The 21,796-nt window shown below is 40.5% G+C and overlaps 1 long non-coding RNA gene across 1 annotated transcript in view; it reads left to right on the top strand.

Annotated features, from left to right (window-relative positions):
* Positions 1–21,796, top strand: part of LOC134807841 (uncharacterized) — a 57,394-nt gene that overhangs the window by 19,558 nt on the left and 16,040 nt on the right. The window contains exon 3 of the long non-coding RNA XR_010149219.1: positions 21,698–21,770. This is a non-coding gene — a long non-coding RNA (uncharacterized LOC134807841). The remainder of the gene's footprint in view (positions 1–21,697; positions 21,771–21,796) is intronic.

A 21,796-nucleotide genomic window follows, 5' to 3' on the forward strand; every position in this document is an offset into this window, starting at 1 on the left:
ATCCCTGTGTGGTGGTGTGGATGCTTGTAGTCGCAGCTACTCAGGAGGCTGAGGTGGAAAGATTGCTTGAACTCACGAGATTGAGGCTGCAGTCAGCTGGGATTGTGATTACACCACTGCACTCTAGCCTGGGGAACAGAGTGAGACCCTGTCAAAGAAAGGAAGGAAGGAAGGAAGGAAGGAAGGAAGGAAGGAAGGGAGGGAGGGAGGGAGGGAGGGAGGGAGGGAGGGAGGGAAAGAGAAAGAAAGAGAGAAAGAGAGACTGCAATTCCTTCAGAAGATGAAACTGTTGATTTCTTTATGGTAGCAGGTGTGAACAGACATGGAGATCTTCCTAAACTGTACCACCTTGAGACAAGAGTAAAGAGAAAGGAAAAGGAAGAAGTTCTTAAGCCTAATACATATGAGGCTTTTTTCATTTGTCTCCCTTAGTCCTCATGGTAACCTAATAGAGTCAGGATTAGAAATTCGACTTTAATGATAAGGAAACTAAGACTCAGAGGAGTTGAGTCACTTTACTAATGTCACACAGCTAACATGTGGTAAAGCCTGACTCAATTTCAAATTTTCCTGGCTCCAGAGCCCATATGAAAACTCATTTTAACAAAAGTTTATTGAATATCTACCAAGTTCAGGATGCTGTCTAGTAGATGAAGGAAGAGCAGCATTTTCAAAAAGTTTGGTTCTCATCTGCAAGGATTTCACAATCTAGGAGAGTCGGGGATGCAGATGGCTAAGTGTATCTGTCCTACGGTGGGAGTGTTTGCATAGGAAGGTTCGTAACAACTTGCTGGGGAAGACAAGGAAGGCAGTGATTCGTGCTGACTAGGCGGCCAAGGAAAGCTTCAAAAAGCAAATGATATTTGATCTTGGCTTTGAATGATGAGTAGGATTTCAACAGATGGGGAAGGTGGAAAGAGTATTATTTTCAATTTAAGGAGGCCCCTGGGTGCTCTTTATTCAGTACTAGGTAAGAATCATCTGTACTTAATATTTTACAAAATCAAAGGAGTCATGTTGTCAAATATCAGTAAATATTTAAATTTGTCTCCTGGTCTAAAGTAAATTCATGGACAGTAATGATTGTGCCCTGGTTTTCCTGCATCAGTTCCTGGTGCAATTACCCTCTCATCCCTTGATCATTTCACATTTATGGAATACGGTTTTGTGACCACCACAATGAATGAAATATAAATGTTAATAAAACTAAAAATTAGCAGGACCTGAACAATCCTCTTATTACATACATTTTAGATATTGCCTATTTAGTGTATTTTGCTGATAATTATAGCACAGTGAATGTAAGTACACATTTTTCTGTTCTTAATGATTGAGTGCATTTTAATATCCTAAGGGTATGGAATTTTGACCATCAATCACACTGTCGACTATTTTAGGGTGAATGCAGTCACACTTTACTACTGAGAACCTTGGTGGTTTTCTTGTCTTAGATCGGTTTGCTGTTTTTTTTTCTTACCAAGTCCTAGCATGCACTTGCTTATTTATAGCCCTTCTGTTCTATTGCAATTCAAGTGCAGCCATTTCTCCCCCTGGTAAATTGAATGTCTTAGTAACAAGGATCTTCATTAACTGAGATTATGAGATAGCAAATGGATAATTGTAACATGTTATGAGACTCTGTGAGATTCTGATGTGTGGTCTTCTTCCATACTCTCGGCTGTAAGTGTGTATGGTCAGCATTATGCTAAACTAAAATCACAGCATCCTGTGGGCAGGGAGCTCATGGCCCACCATCATGCCAGAGATTTGTGTTGGACTTAAAACCAAGGCCTCTGTTCCCATAGAAACATGTGCCTAGATCGCCAGTGAGGCTGGGATGCTGAAATACACACAGGACTCGTAGGGGAGCTGAATATTGAATGAAGATAAACACAAATGGGATATTTACAACACATTTTCCACTCGTTGGATACTTTGATGGCATCTCGAAGTATTACCATAAGATGAAATCAAGGCTGGGTGCAGTGGCTCATGCCTGTAATCCCAGCACTTTGGGAGGCCGAGGTGGGTGGATCACGAGGTCAGGAGATCGAGACCATCCTGGCTAACACGGTGAAACCCTGTTTCTACTAAAAACACAAAAAAATTATCTGGGCGTGGTGCCAGGCACCTGTAGTCCCAACTACTCGGGAGGCTGAGGCAGGAGAATGGTGTGAACCCGGGAGGTGGAGGTTGCAGTGAGCCGAGATCATGCCACTGCACTCCAGCCTGGGCTACTCCATCTCAAAGTGACACTCCATCTCAAAAAAAAAAAAAAAAAAAGATGAAATCAGGTATATTAACATACAAATAGGGACCACCACTTCTTGTGACCTTCAGAGCAAGAGAAGAATGGGTCTATTTCTCATCCTTCCCTCCGTCCCTCCCTTCCTCCCTTTTCCCCTCCCTTTTCCCTCCTTTCCTTCTTCCTTTCTTCCTTCTCTCACCTCTCTCTCTTCTTTCCTCCCTCTTTCTCTCCCTCCCTCTCTCTTTCTTTCCTTTCAAAGTCATCCTCATGGCAGGTTTTTCACTGGATTCCTCACTGGCTTTTCTACCAAACCACTGGGGGTGTTTGTGTCTGCCCAGAAAGTGGCTGTTACGCCTTTGCCGTTTCCCCACAACCCAGAGTAGCCCTGTGGCAAGCCAAAATTTCCAACAGCATGTCAGGAGTCTGATGCCATTTAATGATATTCAGGCCATGTAGAAAAGAGCAGCTGCCCTGCAGGTGGTATTCCAGAAACGCTCCCCGGCACCCAGCAGGAAGCTGGATAAGTTTAATTCGGTGAAGCAAATTTAATCATTTGCCTCTTTGTAAATGGGGACACAGGAATAAAAAAAAAGATTTTCTTGGTGGTGTTCTAACAAAACGGCTGCTCCTAATAGCACAAGTGTTTAAATTCCTCTTTCATGGGATTTGCAGGACTGTATGATTTTCCAGTAGCTGTCAAGGACACAAACAGGTATAATCCTGGGGAGGTGCAGAACCTCCAATCCACAGCTCTGATATCAACCCTTGCAAAGAGCTCTGAAAGCATGGCACACGCATCTTAAAGGAAGTAAAATGGATTCAGATGCTTTTGTCCAAGGCCAAGGAAATCCTTCCGCCTTCTGCATTTTTCGTCCTTTACTAATTAGGAGCAGCTTCAATTCATTACCTACAAATGCATTTATAGATTTTCAATGTATGTCTGCTTTTCGTTTTAGCAAACCATCTGTAAATTAAATCTACCACAGAAAAAACCTACCAACCTAGGAAACCCTTTAATACTAATTACTACGTAAGGGTAGAAGATTTGGAATAATCTTTTATCATTGCTATCAAAATTTACCACGGGTTTTATGACAATGTCATTGCGTAGCTTATGTTGACTGTTGTCAGCTCTTGAGGGTTCTGTGGGCTCCCCAGATAGCTCCAGGTCTGTGTCAAGGCTCTCTTCATAAAGAAACATTTAGGTTTAAAGAATATCAAAGTTGTTGGGTAAAATTGTCTACATGTTAACGTGTGATCTTCCAGAAAGAGGTCACAGTCATTTTATATTGTTCCTATTGCATTTACTTGACGTCTCTTTTTTGGTGAGTAAACTGGAGTTAAATTTCACATACCTGAGGTTATCTGACAAACTGGCCTTAATGAAAATAACGTACTTTCCTTCAAAGTGGAAAGTAAGGCCTGTGTATGGCCTTACATCTGTGTCAGGCCTCAGTATGCTTATTCTAGTTAATTCTTGAATTTTGAAAGCAAGCAAATATACCTGAATGGGAACTAACTTTCTTTCTTTTCTTTTCTTTTCTTTTCCTTTCTTTCTTTCTTTCTTTCTTTCTTTCTTTCTTTCTTTCTTTCTTTCTTTCTTTCTTTCTTCCTTTCTTTCTTCCTTTTCTTTCTCTTTCTCTCTTTCTTTGTTTCCTTCTTTCTCTTCAAATGGACTCTTACTCTGTCACCCAAGCTGGAGTGCCACGGTATAATCTCAGCTCACTGCAACCTCCACTTCCCGGTTTTAAGTGATTCCCTTGCCTCAGCCTCCCAAGTAGCTAGGACTACAGGAACACACCACCACGCCCAGCTAATTTTTGTATTTTTAGTGGAGACAGGGTTTCACCATTTTGGCCAGGCTGGTCTCGAACTCCTGACCTCAAGTGATCTCCCTCTTTGGCTTCTCAAAGTGCTGGTATTACAGGCATGAGCCACCATGTCTCACCTGAATGGGAGCTAATTTCTTTATTCTTCATCACACCCATTATCATCGTTATGACCACTACCACCATTATTGTCATTTGGAAATAATCTTTGGGAGCACGACACTGGACTGCATGGCAGGAAGGTTGTGCATCCTTCTGCTCCATGGGAAGGCCCAGGACCATCAGTTTCCAGGAGCGAGTGGCACTAGCATTGCTGCAAGTGTGGGGGTACTCTCTCCTCCATAGGCCAGGGCTGATGGTTGAAGGGTCTCTTGCAAATGTGGCTCACAGGGCTTTAGGGTGGGGACAGGAGGAGACCCTTGTACTCCTAGGGATCTACCTGGGCACCCCATGATGCTCCCTCGCTAAATGGGATCCTAACTGCGGACAGAGAGTAACCCTGGTCTGAGAAGGGGTGTGGCTGGAGGCTGATGAGGGTGTGAGGAGGGAGGTGAGTTACTGAGGCCAGCAGGCAGGGCTGAGCAGGGGGAGGGTCTAGAGAGGAAGTAGAGCATGGGGATAGTGAGTGTTGCTGTGGCTGTGACCAAGAGCAGCAGCAGGGGCTCCAGCTCTGTCTCCACGCCACGGTGCCTCATTGCATTGCTTCAACTTGGCTAGGCCATGGTTTCCAGATGTTTGGTCAAACACCAGACTAAATGTGGCTGGGAAGGCATTTTTCAGATGTAATTAACATTTATATCAGTGGACTCTGGGTAAAGCAGATGAGCTTCCCATCATTTGAAGGCGTTGAAAGGAAAAGACTGAGGTCCCTGGAGAAGAGGGGACTCTGCCTTCAGGTGACCTTGATGGTAACAGCTCTTCCCTGGGTCTCCAGCCTGCCCTGCACTTTTCAGACTGGCTGACCCCACAGTCATGTGAGCCAATTCCTTTAAAAATAAGTTCCCCCACCATGTCTGTCTCTATTATCCCGCTGGTTCTGTTTCTGTAATGTAAGAATCCTGAGTGATGCTGGAGTTCCTGTACAGAGAGAGGCCCCTGACTCCTGTGAGCCTCTGCCCACAGGTGTCCTCAGAGGAGTGGGTGGAGCATGTGGAGGGGGTCTGGGTCCACACAGGACCTTTTCAGGGCAAAGCTCACTGCCCAGCTGCATCACAGTGAGGACAGAGCCACCTGCAGTGGGTTATGTGGGCAGCTGGTCAGGGAAAGGCCCGGGGCTGGTTCCATCGATAGGAGTCTGCAAAGCCAAGCACTTTTCAGGATGACACCCTCTTCCAAAACTCTGATTCTATCTGAAATTGTTTCCACTGCTGTTTTCCTTTTTTTGAGCTGTTTAAAGGGATAGGGAGGATACTTCTCAAAATTTTTTTACAGAAGGGATTTTTTTTAACGATATCTTTTTTTTTCTTCAATTTTGGGATGGAAAAAAGACTTGAAACTTTAATTTTTTGGAGTTCCCTAAAACTTACCCGTCAGGTGTAATAGCTTTTTGTCTCACTCCATACCAGAGATGCTCCAAGAAATACAAATTTCTTCTTGCTTTTCCATAATTCAAGGTAATTTTTGTTTTGAGTTTTCCATTTAACTAAGCTGGCATAAATTTAATCTCAGATATTTAGGATCCTCTTTCTCCCTATGGCTGGGTCTATGGGCAAATGTTGTAAGACATTGGGGGAAGATGTATCCAGTCCTGAAGTCACTTAAGCTGACAAGCCCTGTCCGCTGAGACCGTCATGATTACACTCAGTCCTGCTGTCAGCCACCAGCGATTGCCTCTGTGTTTCCCCTTATGCCCCCAGGGATGGTCACTCTCTCCTATACCAGGTGCCACACAAGTGGGATCTTCCTGCCTCTCTGTGCAACACCAAAGCACGAACATCTTGTTAACGCTGTCCAAAGCCCCGTCTCCTGCGATCCAATTTCGAGTTAATCCCTGTCTTGGCTTTGGTGCATCTGCGGGGTTTCTGCTAGAAATCGAGGCACAGGATCTTCCACTGTCCATAACTCCACTCCCACCTTTTCTCTTCCCTTTCTAAACCTTAGAGAATCTTCCTAACAGTGGGCATGTAGCATGATCAGGAGAAAAGAGAAAGCCACTCTTGTCAAACCCCGTTTCCTGAAACATTTTGTCTCCTGTCTCCGATGTTTCTCTAGGGCATTAGGACCTCAGAACTCAAAGCCAGGAGGGGCCTGGCAGGCTCTGTCCTTCTGTGGACCCTGATATATCTCTTCTAGGAGGCTGGGAGTGGGGCATTTCATCTACAAAATAGCATGAAAATCAGGGTTGGGAGCAGTGAGTATAAAATACAGCAACCCTCATAGCTGCAGCAAACCACCATGGCACATGTATCCCTATGTAACAAACCTGCACATTCTGCACATGTATCCCAGAATTTAAAGTAAAATAAAATTAAAAAAAAAGAACACAGTGACCAGAGAATAATAAATCTCCGTGAATATTTTGAATGCCTCCTACCACCACACAGATGTGAGAAACCCACATTCCAATGGTGATCAGGGGTCCTAATGTTTTGAGGCTTCTCTTTTTTGGATTGTGTTCAACTGATTGATATGACCTGACACTTTTATTCTATGCTTGGAGGAGCCACTTCTTAACTTCCTCTCATTTTCTCTGCCTTCTGCCCTTACTTCTGTGGGCCTATCACAATGCTTGATCATAGAGTAAGTGCACAGAAATATTTGTTAAATAAGTGAATGAATGATTTTAGATTTATTTAAAACTCATAAAACACCACCACCAACAAAAATCCCGTCCCTCGAAGCATCTCTTCGTATGTCTCTTTGTTTGGGTTTACAGATATAAAGCATAGACTTCAATTGTTCTGACACATTACCACGGGCATCTGCCTTATAAAGACGCAGGCGAACAGATGCTAGTGAGCCTCCCACAAATGGTTGTCTGCAAGTAGTGTGTATAAATCAGGCTGCGCAGTCTGGAATCAGTTCAGTACATGCATAGTACACTATTGAAGATTTGCTGATTAAATCACCCAAGCCGAAAACAGTTACAGTAATTCCAGACTCCAGTTGGATTCCAATGTCAAGGCAAATCATTTGTGAGCACTGAGCTCATTTACACCTGGGAAGTAAACATCACAGGAGAGCTGTTTGCTTTCCATACCACTTTATTGCTCAATCCTTGCATTCATCATTGTGTCTAGCAAATAGCACATCAAAATGCCATTAAATAATGTTGTTGAATAAGTTTTCTTCTTCTGCACAATTGACTATAATATGACCTACTAGATTGTGTTAATACTTCAGTGGAAATTTATGGTCTCTAAAGAATGGTCTGCAAATCCTTTCTCTTTTTCTGTTATTTCAGAAGAGGTGGTTGCTTTAGAGGGATGTAAAATATTATTTTTAAATGTGGAACCAAACGAAAGTTCAAGCCTGACTAGGTAGCTCACTGTAAACCTGAAAGATGATTGTGGTGATGGTGAGGTCTCTAGAGAGGCCAGTTACTTCATGGGAAAAACAATGGGTTTAGTATCAAGGAAATTGAGCTCCCATCTTGCCAGTCCTCCCGAGCACCTTTGGAGTGTTGGACAACCCACATAACTAATATTTCTGGGTTTTCCATAAGTATAACATGAGAAGTTTGCTCTCTAGTTTCTATGGCTTTATGAACAAGACATGCTAGCTTTGTGGTATTTTTCATATTTATATGCTCACTGGCTCCTAAGTCAAATAATGCCATTTGAGATAAGGCTGAAAGGCATTGGGTCCTTAGGTTTTGTGGAGATATTAGGAAGGTTTCGTAATCAGAGTTGGGCTTACTTTCTTCAATTGTCCTCTGCTAGCAACATAACCCTGGGCACAGTCCTCAATTTCTTTGGTTCAGTTTTTCAACCTGTCAAGTGGTGGTAACGTCACTGAATTTGAAATGTTGTCATAAGAGTCAGAGATAACACGCATAAATCACCTAACAGTCTTTGGTACTTGGTAGGTTTTTTATAAATGTTGGAATATTTTATTTTTAGCAATTAAATCAATTGCAGTAAAGGAGAAAGGAGGGACATTATCAAAGTCACCAAAGTTTTTAGAACTAAGGGACTGTCAAAAGGAAGAGAGTATCTCAGCGAAGCTTTCTCATGGTTTTGCTTCAGCCTGATTCTTCTATCAGGTGTACATTTTGGGAATCATTAATGATGAGGATGGACAGAATCTATTATTGGCATCAGTTACAAGAAAAGATCTCATATTTGAGTTTCTTGGACTAGCAACTTCACATACGAGTTTCTAAAATTAATAGACCCTATTTTTAGAGCAGCTTTAAGTTTATAGAACTTATAGAAAAATGGAATAGTATCACAGAGAGTTCCCATATCCTTCTCAAGACATGGTTTCTCCTTGCGTTGCTGTGGCACATTTGTTGCAATTGATAAACCAATATCGTCACATTATTACGAATGTAACATAGTTTCTGATAGGATTCCCTCTGTGTTGTACAGTACATTCTGTGGGTTTTGACAAATGCAAAATGTCAGGTATGCACCATTACAATATGATACAATAGTTTCACTGTACTAAAAATCCCTTGTGCTCTACCTTTCCATCACTCCTGTGTATTTACCCAAAGGAGCTGAATTATTTTGTTCATACAAAAACCTGTGCATGAATGTTTATAGCAGTTTTATTTATAATTGCCCCAAATTGAAAACAACCATGATGCCCTTCAATAGGTAAATGGATAGACAAACTGTGGCACATCCACACCATGGAATAGTATTCAGTGATAAAAATAAATGAACTAGCAAACGGCCAAAAGACATGGGGACTCTTAAATGCATTGTACTAAGTGAAAGAAACCAATCTGAAAAGGCTACCCACTGTATGATTCCAACTATAGGATGTTCTGGAAGAGGCTAGAGACACTAGAAAGATGTATGGTTACCAGGGAGTAGGGGAGAAGGAGGGAGGAAGAGATGGAGCACAGAAGGTTTGTGGGGCAGTGAATTGTCTCGGTGGTACTATAATGATGGACATTATCCGTTTGTCAAATCCATGGAATGTAATACAAAAAGAGTTAACCCTCATGTAAACTACAGATTTCAGTTCTTACAGGAATACCTTGTTCTAGTGTGCTTCACTTGATTGTGTATTGTAGATACTGCATTTTTTTTCCTTTTTACAAATTGGAGGTTTGTGGCAACCCTGTTTTGAGCAAGTCTATTCTCACCAGTTTTCTAAAAGCATGGACTCACTTCTTGTCTCTGTGTCACATTTTGGTAATTCTTGCAATATTTCCAGCTCTTTCATTATGATCGTGTCTGTCATAGCATATCTGTGATCAGTGATCTTTGATGTTATTATTGTTATTGTTTTGGGGCACAACAAACTATGCAGGTGGCATTCAGCAAGTGTAATTGATAAATCTGTGCATTGTGACTGGTCCACTTACAGGCTGTTCCCCCATTTCCCTCCCTTCCCTTGGGCCTCCCTATTTGTTGAAACACAGCAATACTAAAATCAGGCCAATCGATATTCTATGGTTGCCTCTAAGTCTTCAAGTGAAAGGAAGAGTCGCATGTCTCTCACTTTAAATCAAAAGCTAGAAATGATGAGCTTAGTGAGGAAGCCATGTTGAAATCCGAGAGAGCAAAGGCTAGGCCTCTTGTGGCAAATAGCCAAGTTTTGAATAAAAAGAAAAAGTTACTTTTTTTTTGTTTTTGAGATAGAGTCTTGCTATGTTGTCCAGGCCAGCCTAAAATTCCTGGGCTCAAGTGATCTTCCCTCCTCAGCCTCCCAAGTAGCCTGGACTACAGGCATGTGCTTCTGCACCTGGATGCAAAGGAAAAAAATTCTTGGGGGAAACTAAGAATGTTACTCCAGTGAACACAGGAACGATAAGAAAGTGAAACAGCCTCATTGCTGACATGAAGCAAGTTCTAGTGTCCTGGATGGAAGATCAAACAAGCCTCAGCCTTCCTGTTATAGTTTGGGTGTGTGTCCCTGCCCCAGCCTCATGTTGAAGATGCAGTCTCATGTTGAATATTGTAATCCCCAGTGTTGGAGGTGGGGCCTGGGAGGAGGTGACTGGATCATGGGAGCAGATTTCTCATGAATGTTTTAGCACCATCCCATTGGTGCTCTCCTTGGTGATAGTGACTTCTTATGAGATCTTGTTGTTTATATGACACCTCCCATACCACTCTCTTGCTTCTGCTCTATGTGATCAGCCTAGTCCCCATTCACCTTCTGCCATAAATATAAGCTTTCTGACACCTCCCTAGAAGCAGGTGCCAGTGTTATGCTTCCTGTACAGCCTGCAGAACCATGAGCCAATTAAATCTCTTTTCTTCATAAATTTCCTATCGTCAAGTATTTCTTTACAGCAATGGCCTAACACATGTACCTTAAACCAAAGCCTAATCCAGAGCAAGGCCCTATCTTTCTTCAATTCTATGAAGGCTGAAAGAGGTGAGGAAGCCACAGAAGAAATGTTCGAAGCTAGCAGAGGTTGGTTCATGAGGTTTAAGGAATGAATCTCTTCCCAGAACATAAAAGTGCAAGGTGAAATAGCAAGTGCTAATGCAGAAGCTGTGGCAAGTTATCCAGGAGATCTACATAAGATAATTGGTGAAGGTGGCTACATAAACAACAGATTTTCAGTGTCGATGAAGCAGTCTACTTTTGGAAGAAGATAACATCTAAGTCTTTAGTAGCTAGAGAGGAGAAGTCAATACAAGGCTTCAAATCTTCAAAGGACAGGCTGACTCTTTTGTTAGGGGCTAATGCATCTGGTGACTGTAAGTTGAAACCGAGGCTCATTTAACATTCTGAAAACCCTAGGGTTCCTTAAGGATTATGCTAAACCAACTCTGCTTGTCCTCTGTAAATGGAACAAAAAGCCTATATGACAGCACATCTGTTTACAGCATAGTTTACTGAATATTATAAGCCCACTGTTGACACCTGCTGCTCTGAGAAATAGATTCCTTCCAAAACATTACTGCTCATTGACAGTGCACCTGGTCTAAAACGTAGGTGTGCAAGGGCCCTGATGTTGTTTTCCTGCCTACTAACACAACACTTACTCTGTAGCCCATGTAACAAGACATAATTTTATGTTGAATTAATTTACACTCCTACCAACAGTATATAAGCATTCCTTTTTCTCCACAGCCTTGCCAGCATCTGTTATTTTTTTGACTTTTTAGTAACAGCCATTCTGACTGGTGTGAGATGGTATATCTCACTGTGGTTTGACCTGCAGTTCTCTAATGATCAGTGACGTTGCGCTTTTTGTCACCTGATTGTTGGCCACATGTATGTCTTTTTTTGAAAAGTGTCTTTTCATGTCCTTTGCTTGCATTTTAATGGGGTTGTTTGATTTCTTGTAAAATTGTTTAAGTTCTTTATAGATGCTGTATAATAGACTTTTGATGGATACATAGTGTATAAATATTTTCTCCCATTCTGTAAGTTGTCTGTTTACTCTGTTGATAGCTTCTTTTGCTGTGCAGAAGCTCTTTAGTTTAATTAGGTCTTATTTGTCAATTTTTTCTTTCGCTGCAATTGCTTTTGGTGTCTTCATCATGAAATCTTTGCTCATGCCTATGTGCTGAATGGTATTGCCTAGATTGTCTTCTAGGGTATTCATAGTTTTGGGTTTTACATTTAAGTCTCTAATTCAACTTGAATTAGTTTTTGTATATTGTGTAAGGAAGGGGTTCAGTTTTTTTTTTTTTTTTTTTGAGTTGGAGTCTCACTGTGTCACCCAGGCTGGAGTGCAGTGGCGTTATCTCGGCTCACTGCAAGCTCCGCCTCCCGGGTTCATGCCATTCTCCTGCCTCAGCCTACCAAGTAGCTGGGATTACAGGCACCCGCCACCATGCCCGGCTAATTTTTTGTATTTTTAGTAGAGACAGGGTTTCAACGTGTTAGCCAGTATGGTCTCCATCTCCTGACCTTGTGATCCATCCGCCTTGGCCTCCCAAAGTGCTGGGATTACAGGTGTGAGCCACCACGTCTGGCCTGAAGGGGTTCAGTTTTAATCTGTATATGGGTAGCCAGTTATCTCAGCAACAAAAAATGGTAATTTAAATATAAAAATATATATAAATAGGAAAAATGCATTTATATATGCTATTAAATAAGAAATAATACTGGGAGTAATTTTTATATTTTTTATTTTATACACACTCCCCAATAGCATATACATATGTGTATTTGAATATGTAATATGAAATATATGCATTTTTTTTATATAGTATGAAATAATACTATGAGAATTAACTGAAGTAAAATTTGTAAAGAAACGAAATCTGTAGAAAGATTTTAGCACAACTATTAAAATAGTATTGCCTCACAAAATTTCAGATCCAGCTATCTATAAAAATTCGTATACACATCATATGTATTATAGACAAAAGAAAGGTAAAGAATTGCTTTTTTTTTCCACAACAGGACTATAAGGTTCAATGCAATTACGTTAAACATTAAAGGGGAAAATGAGGACCTAAAACATTGCAATTAAAGTAAAAATATATAGTTTCCGAATAAGGGTTTGAGGCACTTCCTAAAAAGCAAAATATGCAACTTAGTGCACTGATTTTATGATTTTTAAGGGCATTTAGAGATTTCTGTTGCTTTAACTTTATGATTATGATTATGATTATTTTGAGATGGAGTCTCGCTCTGTTGCCCAGGCTGGAGTGCAGTGGCGTGATCTCCGTTCACTGCAAGCTCCCCCTCCCAGATTCATGCCATTTTCCCACCCCAGCCTCCCGAGTAGCTGGGACTACAGGCAGCCTCCACCACGCCTGGCTAATTTTTTGTATTTTTAGTAAAGACAGGGTTTCACTGTGTTAGCCAGGATGGTCTCGATCTCGTGACCTTGTGATCCTCCCGCCTCGGCCTCCCAAAGTGCTGGGATTACAGGCGTGAGCCACCACGTCTGGCCTAAGTTTATTATCTCAATTTATTTTCTCTATTGTGGCATGCCATACATGTGGCTTCCCTCAGACATTGCTATTAGTATCTAATATTGTAACAAGGGCTCTTTGGAGCCTCAGGAAGGAAAGAAGTAGAGGAAGGAAAGTTCTAGCCCGAAGGGTGCAGGGCTGAGGAAGAACTGCAAAGAAGCTCAGTGCTGGCCAGGGCAATGGGAAGAGTTTGGAGGTGGGTACAGGGACAGGAGGCAAGCAGAGTCTTGCAGGGGTAGTTTGGGGTAGGATTCAATGATAGGGGTTATCAAGGGGGTTTCCACTGTGGGACTTGCCCTGTGTGTAGCCTCATGGCTCCCTGCCCTGAGATTGGCATTGGTGATGCAGAGGTACTTGGTTATGTATCATGACAATCATCCCATAGTATAATTTGGCTTAATCACGTTTTTCTCCTAATGGTGTCAGTTTTGCATATGGATGAGACATGGCTTTCTTCGAGGGATGGAAATGTGTAATTATTGCCAGTAATATTCAATACATTTTACTAATGCATGCTCTAATTTAATTTCCCCATCTTTAGAGTGAGCATGGTTTTGGAGACAGAAGGACATCCTCCTGATTCCTCTCTATGTGATTTTGGACTCATTCAAAACTTTAGCTTCCTTGTCAGGAAAACAGGGAGTTGGTGTGGGACAGATGTGCCTCACAGTGGAGCCCATGGCCTGTGAGGTCACTGAGACTGGGAGCTCCGCGTCCTACTGGAGAACTAAGCCTCTTCTGAGTGTGGCCTGTCCACGTCCTTCTGTGGACAGAGTTACTACATTCAATTTGAATAGACATTAATTTTTAATTTTGTCTTTACATTTATGTGAAAAGTATTTTAAACCTGAAAGTGTCATGGATATGGATAGTTTCTCTTTATTAATGGGCACTTTGAGCTCCTGATCCTTTTTGGGTGCAAGATATCTTGAAAGAGGTTCTTTAAATGCATGCGGAGGGAAGCTTGTGCATTTTTGAAACCCAATACACAAGTAATAAGAAATAACTCATATTTGAAATTCCTGTCACAGTGCAAACGTGGACTTCGTGCTGATGGAGAGGCTGCAAATGAATGATATCTGGGTTCCTAAATACCACGGAGCTCACACACTCATCCTCCTACAGAGAGTAAGATATAGCTCAGCACTGCCCAGGCCAGAAATAGCTTGAGAGTTTAAATTCCTTCATGGCATTTAGAAACAACAGTTGTAGGGAGAAAGGTCTATAGTCATGGCAATATTGCCTAATGATATTTTTTTCTGTGATGGTCATTTTATAATATTATTTAAAAGTATTTTTTAATTAAACAAGCAATGGAAATTTGAATAGAAAAATATGAAATTAAAACAATAAAAATTACCCATAATCACACTAGACTGTGATAACCAAACTGTGAATATTTTGGTTTCATAAGCTTTTAATCTTTTTCCTTAGGTATATAAAAATATTTAAGAACCAAAGAAAATTATATCACAATGGGTATATCAACTTAGTATCAGTTTTACTCATTGAATATGCCAAAGGTAACCTACTTATCCTTTGACTACAAGAGCTTTCTAAATGTCTGTATAATATTACATCAGATGAATGCAATATAATTTATTTTAAATATTTTCTTATTGCATATTTAGATTGTTTCTAATTTTTGAGTATGAGCAACAATTCTTTGACCAGTATTCCTATAGCTAAGTGCTTATGTTGTAGGTCTGATTATTTCCTTAGCACAAATTTCTAACAGTGGAGTGTCAGTCAAAGGTATGTACAATGTAAACATGTAGATGTGTATTGTCAAATTATCCTCCACCAAGTTCCTAAAATATGCATCTTTACTGTCATGGTGTAACTACCAAAGTCCTGTACCCTTGAAAACATAGATTATTATTTCAGAACATCTTTATCAGTTTAAAAGATAAACTGTGCTATCCTCTTGTTGTTAGTAAAGTGCATTTCTTTGATTACTCCCCTTTTACAGAAGAGTAAATGAAGATTCAGTAAGTTTGTGTGAGTTATGCATGGGTGCATAGATAACGCGTGCAGAAAGCAATCACTTCAGTTTTCCATATTTGAGGTCCTCTCTGGGCCAGTACAGTTAGAGACATTAGAAATTCAAAACCACAGATAATGCCCTCCTGGGCCTGTAGGATGTCCTTGTTAGGTGGCAGGGGAGAGGCCCAACCAGTGCCCACAACAATGTCATAGCCCCAGGTGAGTGTGGGAGGGGAAGTTGTAGAAATATTTTCCAGCCAAAGAAATCAGTGAAGTAAAGATAGGCAGGAGGCAGGCAAAAAGGAGGCAGAACTGGCAGGTTGTGGGGGCAGGAGTGGCCACGGATGAGGAGCCAGGCTTGGCAACACAGGTGCAGGTGGCACGTGTCATAGGCACAGGCGTGGAGATCTGAGGGCGCAGAGGGGAGAAGACCGTGCACCGCCAATGTCAACTGTGTGGAAGCAAACCTGGGCTACATCTAAGAGTCCTGAGAGCAGGGGAGGAGAAGGGAGGAAGAGACAACAGAAGTCCTGGGTGGGAAGCAGAAATATTTCCTGAGTCAATGAAAGAGCCCCAAGCCTCCAGACCTGCCAGGGCTCAAGCAGGCAGCTCCAGATGCCAAGACCTATAATCTAGCAGTTCAGGTTGATTTTGCCAGAGTAGTGTGAAGAGGCCCTGATTTTCCCCTTTAATGTATACCCATACAAAAGGCAGAAGAGTTGTTTGAAAAGCAAGAGATTCACAGTTACAAGCACATAGGAAGCACAAGAAAAACTGGTAGAAGGGATCTGGGCCCTTCAATGTTGACAGCCTTCTCTAGGAGCCCTGGCTACAACAGAATGAGGAGGATCCTTGGGGGGTATAAAAAGGTGGGAAGGAGAACAAGCCAAACAAAACACCACCCTCAGGACTACAGAGAAGTTATTTCAGGAGATGCATTGATTCCATGTTTTTGTTTCCATAGGTTGCTGTTTTGTAACTTTTTTTTTCTTAGGTGAAAGAATTAAGGGTCCTCCCCCACTGTCTGAAGAAAGATATGCCTGTCATGAAGCGTGCGTTTACTTACTTTGAAGGGGACAAGCCTTTTCTAGCTTCAATATTTATTTCCTATTTTGATGGGGAAACTTTTAGGGAAGTAGAAAGAGAGCTTAAAGCCTTGGGGGAGACATTTTACATGCTTGCTAAAAAAACGCATTAAAATATTTAGTACATGTCCTGAATGTAACCCAGCCCTCCAGAGCTATTTTTTTCTCACTGTATTAGTCCATTTTCATACTGCAATAAAGAACTGCCTGAGACTGGGTAATTTATAAAAGAAAGAGGTTTAATTGACTCACAGTTCAGCATGGCTGGGGAGGCCTCAGGAAACTTACAATCATGGTGGAAGGTGAAGGGGAAGCAAGGCACCTTCTACACAAGGTGGCAGAAAGGAGAAGTGCTAAGCAAAGGGGAAGAAGCCCTTTATAAAACCATCCGATCTTGGGAGAACTCACTCACTATCATGAGAACAGCATGGGGGAAACCATCCCCATGATTCAATTACCTCCACCTGGTCTCTCCTTTGACAAATAGGGATTATGGGGATTACAATTCAAGATGAGATCTGGGTGGGGACACGAAGCCTAACCATATCAGGGGAGGGGGCTCACAACTGAATATTTCAGATAATTTTAATATGTGCTGGTATCCACAAACAAGAGCCAATGTGGACTCAGCAGGCAATGTCATGGGCCTTCTGTTTCAAAAATGATTCAGATAGACTTTTATGCTTTTACATGTGCCATATGGGAGTGGGGCATTCTCATCTTGTTCCTTGTTTTACCCTCAGCATCTACCTTTCATAGCAGTAACCGATGATCATGAAATGTTTGTTGATTGAATGGTTGAAGTATAGACAGATGCAGCTTCTATCCATGAAGGGCATCCTGCTTGCTCCTTGCACTGTGTCCAGTGAAAACTCTTGTTTCTCTGCGCAGCTGCAACACGTTTCACATCACAAGGAGCACAAGGCACTGGCTTCCATTTCCACCCTGAAGCTCAGCAGCCCCATTTGCATCCCATCAGCTGTCTGCTCCGGAATAGAGGAGGGAAGGGCTGGGCTTCAGAGTTTGCTTTTTTTTCTTGGTTCTGTGAATGGAAAATTTCAAAGGATCCTGTGAAGGGATCCAGATTGATACCTTGGGGTCTGGTGTACGTAGGTCTGTTTGTGTTAACTCACCATTTAAAGACAGAAAAAAGGAAAACATATATATTTATAGTCTCCTAGAGAGAGCCTTGTTGCTAGTTTTGATGGCTTGCTGGGAACACAAGTGAAGCCAAGGGGGGTATTGTGGTTGGGAGCATTGATTTTGGGAGGAGAGTGGTGCTGGGATCATTTAGGGAGGGACAACAAGATGCTCCTGTGGACCACCACTGATTCTCTCACGATGATGACATCTGGCAGTAGTGACAATGTGATGGGAGCCCAAAGAGGGGAGTGTCTTGTAGAAATTTCACGTGGTTGCATCAACTTCAGCTTTTGGTAACTGGTGGATAGCCAAGCAGCAGGAGTAGGGCAGAATACCATGAGCCCGTGAACCAGGCAGAGAGTTGAATGACATGAACTTGAGTCAGGGAGGAGAAAACTAGGGGCGGGGCACATCTTTGATTAGTGAGTAACCAACAATGTGGACCCCCAGAGGGCTTAAGGCCCTTCGCTGGAGAACTAGATGGTTATCCCTGGGTCCTGTTATTGAGGCTAGCTTCTCTCAAGTTTCAACTCTAGTCAGATCACCATATCTAAATCATGGAAAGTGTACCACTGGTTATGTTAAGAGGTGATGTTTGAATATTTAGATGGAGATAATCAAAGTATTACAAAAATGACAAAGGATTCAACACAGTAAACAAGTTAATTTACACACCAGAGTCAAAATTTCACAAATATTATTGCATAGAGTGAAGATAAATTTTTAAAATTTAAATTAATTTAACAAAATAAACATAGTACTTAAATGTGGCTTTTTTGGTACAGATTATTTTCTTATTCAAGATTTTTCCTTTCCTAGTTTATAAGTATTTTGTTGCTATTCTTTCACTCTCTGAAAATTGCAAAATGCATACTTAACTTTTCAAATACAAGTTTTTCCCAAAATTGTATACATCTCCTGAAAACGAGTACCTTTGAAGATGGCAACTCCATTTCTGCTCTCTCTAATTCACGAGTTATTCTTGACTTGTTTTGTGGAATTAATTAGTTACATCTTTTTCTTAATGGCAAAAACTATTTGTCATGATTTTTTCATGTTTCCTACCTTCTTGATCCTCATCTTTTTCTCTGATTTAATTACATCCTTTTCTGAGGATATGCTGCAGATAAACTCTCTTTTTTTGTTTGCCCAGGAATGTCTGCATTTCATCCTACTCTTAAAAAGTGGGTCCTAGAAATTCTAGGTTGGCAATTATTTTTTATTAGCACTTTGGTGATCTCATTCTTCTGGCATCCATCTTTCATCATTTCTGTTGGGTAGTTAGTGGTCAATGCCATTCTGCCGCCTTGAAAGTAAGCTGTTTTATTCACTACCTTGTGGATTTATGCATGTGTGTGGTTGTTCTTTGGTTTTACTATTGTTTTTGGTTCGTCCAACTCACCATGACATGTTCAAGTGTAGTTTTATGTTTGTGTACCCTCTATAGATTCAGGAACTTCCCGTTGGCTTTCTTTTGATGTAGGAAATCAGTCATTATCTTAAAATATTACTTACAAACATTTTCTCTGTTCTATGTTCTTTCTCCTCTTTGTTTAGGAATCCAAGTAAAAATATGGTAAAATGTCTCACTGCCTCTGTTTTGCTGTGATGCATTCTGCATAATTTCTTCTGACTGATCTTTGGATTCACTAATACCTACTTTAGCTACTACAAAATAGTGAACAGCCCTTGCATTTAAAAATTTATTTTTTGCATCTTTCTATTTTAGAAATGTTCTTTGTTTCCTTTTTCACACATTCCAGTCATTTAAAAAATATTTATTTTATTTTAGATTCAGTGGGTCCATGTGAATGTTTGTTAAATGGGTATATTGCATACTGGTGGGGATTGGGCTTCTAGTTCACCCATTACCCAAATAATGAATATTGTACCTAATAGGTAGTTTTTCAACACTCACATCCTCTCCCCTTTGGGAAACCTCAGTGTCTATTATTTCCATCTTTATGCCCATGTGTACCAATTGTTTAGCTTCCACTTGTAGGTGAGAACATGCAGTATTTTATTTTCTGTTTCTGAGTTAATTCACTTAGGATAATGGTCTCCACCTCCATCCATGTTGCTTCCAAGGACATGATTTCATTCTTTTTTATGGTGGTGTAGTATTTCATGGTGTGTATATATATCACATTTTCTTTATCCAATCAATTATTGATGGACCCGTAGGTTAGACTTAGGTTGGTTCCATGACTTTGCTATTGTCATGGTATTGTCCTATAATGATTTGTTCTCCTTTGGGTAGGTGTCCAGTTATGAATATTTCTGGGTCAAATGGTAGTTCTGTTTTCAGTTCTGTGAGATATCTTCATACTGTTTTCCATAGAGCTTGAACTAATTTATATTCCCACCAATAGTGTATAAGAGTTCTCTCTTTGCTCTGCATCCAAGTCAACCTCTGTTTTTTTCTTTTTTCAACTTTTTAATAACAGCCATTCTGACTGATGTAAGATGATATCTCATTGTGGTTTTAATGAGCATTTCTTTAATGATTAGTGATTCTGAGTATTTTTTCATGTGTTTGTTGGCCGCTTGCATTTTTTTTTGAAAAATGTCTGTTCATGTCCTTTGCCCAGTTTTTAATGGGGTTATTTTTTTCTTCTTGAATTCTTTGAGGTCCTTGTAGATTCTTGATATTAGTCCTTTGTCAGAGGCATATTTTGCAATTCTGTTTTTTTTTTTTCAAGCATGGCGAGAAAGATTTTATTCAGGACCAGAGCAATAGTTACAGGGACCACTGAAATGTTGTCTGACAGTGGGGAAGAGAGATTCCATGCTGGTCATTTTTAACAGCTTTCTTTCATTATTATTGTTATTATTATTATTATTATACTTTAAGCTCTAGGGTACATGTGCACAACGTGCAGATTTGTTACATATGTATACATGTGCCATGTTGTCGTGCTGCACCCATTAACTTGTCATTTACATTAGGTATATCTCCTAATGGTATCCCTCCCACGTCCCCCTACCCAACGACAGGCCCTGGTGTGTGATGTTCCCCTTTCTGTGTCCAAGTGTTATCATTGTTCAGTACCCACCTATGAGTGAGAACATGCAGTGTTTGGTTTTCTGTCCTCGCGATAGTTTGCTGAGAATGATGGTTTCCAGCTTCATCTATGTCCCTACAAAGGACGTGAACTCATCCATTTTTATGGCTGCATATTTGACAGCTTTCTTTTGCTGAGATTGTTTCAAGTGTGTTCTAGCTTTGTACATTTTGAGAAGAGTTGTTTTACAACATTTTTCCCTGATTATTTTTAAATCTAGGGTCTTTGTAGAACTGTTTCTTTCTCCACTATTTCTTCTAGTTCTCTGTAATGGTTATATGTATATATATATATGTGTATATATATATATATGATACATATGTACTTATCTATCAGCTATATACATCATATAGGTGATACATACATATACTGTGAGTGCATTATTTTCCTTGGAATATTATTGTGGAAATTCTTTCAGGATGAGGAGGAACTGCACATTTGTTTCTATTAGGTATTGTGAACTGTTTTAAACTAAATTTATAGCTTGAGTTTTTGAGATTGTAATTTATGCAACAGCAGCATTTTCCCCATGCTTTGTTCAGCACCAACGAACACTTCCTTGACGACACATGGAAGCAGGAGTAGGGTAGTGTGGGTTTACTTTTGGTTTATGCTTATTGTGAAATTATAGCTCTTTGGAGGTCTTGTTTCATAGGGGGAAAGTCTTCTATGATCACATGCGTGTTGCTGGGAACTTGAGATTTTTTCCTTCTTCCATATCACTCCACAGAGACTGAAAAACTGAAGCTCAAATTCACTGCTTTCATGAATTATCCAAGGGCCAAAGGGAATTCAACATTTAGCTTTCTTTTCTGAGATCAAGACATCACTTAGATTTTGGTCTTGTAATTCCTTACCATCTTGTATGCTCTTTGTTGCTCCAAAATCTTCTTTTTCTTCTATCTTATCCAGAATTTCTAGTTGTTTTTATCAAGAATGTGGGTTTGAACAACTGAGCATATTATTTTATTGGAAAAATGCAATTGCTTTTTACTACCAATTCCCAATTATCCAGAGGATCTAGAAAAAATGGATTTAACTCTTTGGCCAATTAAAACACAAATTTATTCCAAAAATGGATTATCTGTTCTTATAAAGCTATAGTATATTAAAAGAGATTTAATACATAAATAACAGTAAACAAAGTATCCTCTACTATGGTTTGAAAATTATTTAGAATCTTGCGATTGTCCTGGGTCTCTCTAAATGCCAATGATCACCAATGAGTTTGACAAATAGAGATGTTACAAGTGATTGGTTTAAATCTTTGATGCACCTTAAATGTATTTTAAAATGTGCCCCTAACTCTTTATTTTACCTGACTGTATTTCAGTGCATCCGTTTAAGGGAAGACATGAGATCATGGGTTTAAGTGAGTCTTCATCATGCCAAGACAACGTGATCAGGTAAGTACTTGCCTCTCTACATGTCA

Source organism: Pan troglodytes, chromosome 12 (genome assembly GCF_028858775.2).
Source record: "Pan troglodytes isolate AG18354 chromosome 12, NHGRI_mPanTro3-v2.0_pri, whole genome shotgun sequence".
Taxonomy (NCBI): Eukaryota; Metazoa; Chordata; class Mammalia; order Primates; family Hominidae; genus Pan; species Pan troglodytes.